This window comes from Lonchura striata, chromosome 31, assembly GCF_050655825.1.
Source record: "Lonchura striata isolate lonStrDom1 chromosome 31, ASM5065582v1, whole genome shotgun sequence".
Taxonomy (NCBI): Eukaryota; Metazoa; Chordata; class Aves; order Passeriformes; family Estrildidae; genus Lonchura; species Lonchura striata.
The window spans coordinates 3,587,106-3,592,140 of record NC_140733.1 but is presented as its reverse complement, the minus strand read 5'-3'; the positions used below and the strand labels follow the sequence as shown (position 1 = coordinate 3,592,140).

The following is a 5,035-nucleotide window of genomic DNA, read 5'->3' as shown; positions in this document are numbered from 1 at the left end:
GAGCTGCACCTCCCTTCATCCAGTGCCATCAGAAGGACACTTGGAAGTGTCCCTGAGATTTCAGTCCAGCCTCGGATCTTCAATCCAAGGTGAAAAGCTGTCCTAGAGCATCTCTGAGTTTTAAGATTGATAGGGAAAGGCAGAGGTGTTGTGACACTGAAAATGCTGCTGGGTGGGTGAAATGAGCATCCTCAAGTTGAGCATCCTAAGTCCCTGTCTCTAAATGCAGAGCTGGGCTGTGGTGGATCCATCTGCTCTCAGCAGTACCTGGTGATCTTTAAGGAAAACTTGGGACTGTGAACATACTTTATTTGAGAAATGTGAAAGCCCAGAGAAACTCCTAAGAGAGTAAACTGAGAGACAATCTCCCCTCACTCTCCACTCATCCTCTTGCCTCAGGGAAATCACTTTGTACTACCATGGGCAGCAGAAATGCTGATGGCTTCTGATATCCAAAAACATCAGGACAGATACAGGGAAGATTATAAAGGAAACATCAGAATTTTTAAACACAGAACTGTGTCTGTGTGTGTCACAGAGGAGAGATGTGTATGTGAAATGGCTTTGATTTTGGTTACAGCTATCTCCTCCAACACTTCACTGTCAGTTTCTCCATGAACAGGTGCCCATGTGCAGCCACAGCAAATGTCCAACAGCAGCTCCATCAGCCACTTCCTCCTGCTGGCACTGGCAGACACGCGGCAGCTGCAGCTCCTGCACTTCTGCCTCTTCCTGGGCATCTCCCTGGCTGCCCTCCTGGGCAACGGCCTCATCATCAGCGCCGTAGCCTGCGGCCACCACCTGCACACGCCCATGTTCTTCTTCCTGCTCAACCTGGCCCTCAGCGACCTGGGCTCCATCTGCACCACTGTCCCCAAAGCCATGCACAATTCCCTCTGGGACACCAGCACCATCTCCTACTCAGGATGTGCTGCTCAGGTCTTGTTCTTCATGTTCTTCATCTCGGCAGAGTATTTCCTGCTGACCATCATGTGCTACGACCGCTACGTGTCCATCTGCAAACCCCTGCACTACGGGACCCTCCTGAGCAGCAGAGCTTGTGCCCTCATGGCAGCAGCTGCCTGGGCCAGTGCCTTTCTCAATGCTCTCAAGCACACAGCCAATACATTTTCCCTGCCCCTGTGCCATGGCAATGCCCTGGGCCAGTTCTTCTGTGAAATCCCACAGATCCTCAAGCTCTCCTGCGCCAATTCCTCCCTAAGGGAAGTTGGGCTTCTTGTGTTTTCCATCTGTTTAGCACTTGGTTGTTTTGTGTTCATTGTTTTCTCTTATGTGCAGATCTTTGGGGCTGTGTTGAAGATCCCCTCTGAGCAGGGACAGCAGAAAGCCTTTTCAACCTGCCTCCCTCACCTGGCTGTAGTCTCTCTGTTTGTCAGCACTGGTATATTTGCTCACCTGAAGCCCCCCTCCATCTCTTCCCCATCCCTGGATCTGTCCCTGTCAGTTCTGTACTCAGTGGTGTCTCCAGCCCTGAACCCCCTCATCTACAGACTGAGGAAACAGGAGCTCAAGGCTGCAGTGAGGAGACTGATGACTGGATGTTTTCGGAAACATTAAAATGATGGCCAATTTCTGTAAATCACTTGTAATAAAAGTAATTTTTTATACTCCTTGTTGGTTTTACTTGTTTTTTTTTCTTTATTTTTTTTCCATATTGTCTACAAGGAAATGTCATTGTTTGTGCCACTTCTCATTTTGTTTCACTCCACTTTCCTTTGGCCACAGATAGTGTCAACGGGGGGCTGCACTCTTGGTGGCTTTAAAGGAAATCAAGGATCCCCCAGCAAATTTCCTGCAGAGATGCCCTTTTGTTGCCTTCTCTGGAGCTGCAGCAGCAATGTCTGTGTGCAGAGCTGGGGCAGATCAGGGCTGGCACAGCAGCTGTGCCCAGGAGCAGCAGCACTTGGTGCTGCCAGTGCTGCTCCCGTGGCCCTGCCCCGCTGCCCTGGTGGCCCTGGTGTTGCTGCAGGGCCTGAGTGCTCTCGGGGCCGGGCACAGTCCTGGGGGTGGCAGTGCCGGGGCTGCAGCAGGGACAGGCCATGGGCACTGCTGGGGCAGCACTGACGCCTCAGGCCAGGGCCTGGGGGCTCCAGGCTCCTTGCCCAGGCTCTCTCAAGAACACGGCCAGGCCAATGCTCAGCACAGAAAACCCCCGTGAGCAGCCCCAGGCTGGCCGTGGGCAGGCTGGGGGCAAACAGCACGGCTGGTGCTCTGCAAGGGCCCTGGGAGAGACGGGAAGGAGCAGCAGAGCAGGGGCTGATCCATCCCCAGTGCTGCACAGCCCAGGGCAGCGTCCCAGAGCGTCCTCATGGAGCTGCCAACAATATCCCCCCTCTGCAGCCCTGGCCTCTCCCCCAGCTCACAGAGGTGCCACATCCTTGCAGGCACAGACACGGCAGCACTGGCTCAGCAGCCCCTGTTTGCATGGCACACAGCAGGCGGGAGCACCCCCATGCTGGTGCTGTGGGGACATGAACCTGAGGCAACACAAATGCCATCAGCCCCTGAAGCCAGGAAGGGCTGGGGGATGCCTGGGAAACCACTCAGCTTTGTCCTGGCCTCTGCAGTCAGCCAGAAAGTTTGTTCCCATCAGCTGGGAGTTTCCTGTCCCACTGCAGACGCTGCTGCTCAGAGCCAGGGCTGCCTGGCAGCCACCCCCAAACTGCCCTGAGCATTTCCTTAGTTTCCCCTTTGCTTTCTTTCTTCTTCCTGCTACAAATTTCTTCCTCTTTCCCAGCCCTGTTCCCTCCCCTGCAAACAGCCCATCCCTGTTTGCCCTTTCCTCTCTGGCCCCACTCCCCATTGCAGTTCCTGACTTGGCACCATGGGAACATCCCTTGGGGAGCAGGATCATCCCACAAGTGCTGCAGGAATTGTCTGCATGCTCCTGCAGTGCCTGGTGCTGCTCCCTTGCCAGAGGCAGCCCAGGCCAGGGGGGCACATCTGGGCTGCTGTGTCTGGACAGGGTTGGGAAAGAGGAAGAAATTTTTATCAGGAAGAGTAAAGAAAGCATTGACACAGTATGTGACCACAGGGAAGGTGGAGAGAAACAAAAAGAGAAATGGCACAAAAAAAATTATACTTCTTTGCGGACAATATGAAAAAAGTAAAACAAAGGGAAAAAAATCCCCACAACTAAACAAACAAGAAGTATCAATAATGACTTTTATTACAAGTAATTTGCAGAAACTGGCCAGCAGTTTAATGTTTCCGAAAATACGCAGTCATCAGATTCCACAGTGCAGCCTTGAGCTCCTGGTTCCTCAGGCTGTAGATGAGGGGGTTCAGGGCTGGAGGCACCACCGAGTACAGAAGTGTCAGGGCCAGATCCAGGGATGCAGAGGACATAGAGGGGGGTTTAAGGTGAGCAAATATAATAGTACTGACAAACAGGGAGACCACGGCCAGGTGAGGGAGGCAGGTTGAAAAGGCTTTGTGCCGCCCCTGCTCAGAGGGGATCCTCAGCACAGCCCTGAAGATCTGCACATAGGAGAAAACAATGAACACAAAACAGCCAAATGCCAAACAGGCACTAACAGCAATGAGCCCAAGTTCCCTAAGATAGGATTTGGAGCAAGAGAGCTTGAGGATCTGTGGGATTTCACAGAAGAACTGGCCCAGGACATTACCATGGCACAGGGGAAGGGAAACGTATTGGCCGTGAGCATGAGAGCACTGAGAAAGGCACTGGCCCAGGCAGCTGCTGCCATGTGGGCACAAGCTCTGCTGCCCAGGAGGGTCCCGTAGTGCAGGGGTTTGCAGATGGACACGTAGCGGTCATAGCACATGATGGTCAGCAGGAAATACTCTGCTCCAATGAATAAGAGAAAGAAAAAGAGTTGAGCAGCACATCCTGAGTAGGAGATGGTGCTGGTGTCCCAGAGGGAATTGTGCATGCCTTTGGGGACAGTGGTGCAGATGGAGCCCAGGTCGCTGAGGGCCAGGTTGAGGAGGAAGAAGAACATGGGCGTGTGCAGGTGGTGGCCGCAGGCTACGGCGCTGATGATGAGGCCGTTGCCCAGGAGGGCAGCCAGGGAGATGCCCAGGAAGAGGCAGAAGTGCAGGAGCTGCAGCTGCCGCGTGTCTGCCAGTGCCAGCAGGAGGAAGTGGCTGATGGAGCTGCTGTTGGACATTTGCTGTGGCTGGTCATTACATTCTGCCATGGGGAAAAAGGTAGTGAGGAGTTAGAGGACATACCTGTACCCAAAATCAAAGCCATTCCCCATACACCTTCCTCTGTAGCACACATGGACACATTTTGTGTTTAAGAGTTCTGTGGGTTTCTTTATAAGCTCCCCAGTATTTTTCCCAGTATTCTTGGATATCAAAATCTCCGCATTTCTGCTTCCCCCAAGGAAAACAGGTCAAGTTCTGTGAGGGAAAGTGGGGAGTGGAGTGTGAGGGGAGATGTTCTGTCGTTGTGACCTGCTCAGATTTTCTCTGGGCTTTAAACTTTCTCAGGGAGAGGGTCATTACCTTCCCATGCTTCCCCTAGAAAAACCCAGGTACTGCTGAGAGCAGATGGATCCACCACAGCCCAGCTCCACATTTGTAGCCAAGGAATGACGTTGCTCATTTCACTAACTCAACATCACTTTCAGTCTCAGAACACTTCTGCCTCTCCCCATCAATCTAATGACTCAAAGATGCTCTAGGACAAATTTTCATGCTGGATTGAAGCTCCGAGTTTGGACTGAAATATCAGGGATACTTCCAAGTGTTCTTCTGATGGCACTGGATGAAGGGAGGTGCAGTTCCTTCCCTGGCTGCACTGTCAGCACTGCCCAGAGCCGGGCACTGGGGACAGCTGTGTCACCCTGAGCCAGCTGTGCCCCCTGCCAGAGCCCCCAGTGCTGGGCAGCTGCTCCCAGCCCTGTGCTCTGCAGAGGGAACTGGGCCCGGGGCTGCAGAGCTGCCCCACGGCTCTGCTGCAGCTCTGCCTGCACAGGAGGGGCTGCACGCCTTGGAGCCCCGGCCCTGAGGGCAGAGGCTTGGCTGGGGCACAGGAGGGAGG

At 53.6% G+C, this 5,035-nt stretch overlaps 1 pseudogene; it reads right to left on the bottom strand.

The window, feature by feature from the left end:
• Positions 1 to 2,972: 2,972 nt before the first annotated feature.
• LOC144248857 (olfactory receptor 14J1-like) lies at positions 2,973 to 4,817 on the bottom strand (annotated as a pseudogene).
• Between the last annotated feature and the right edge of the window lie 218 nt (positions 4,818 to 5,035).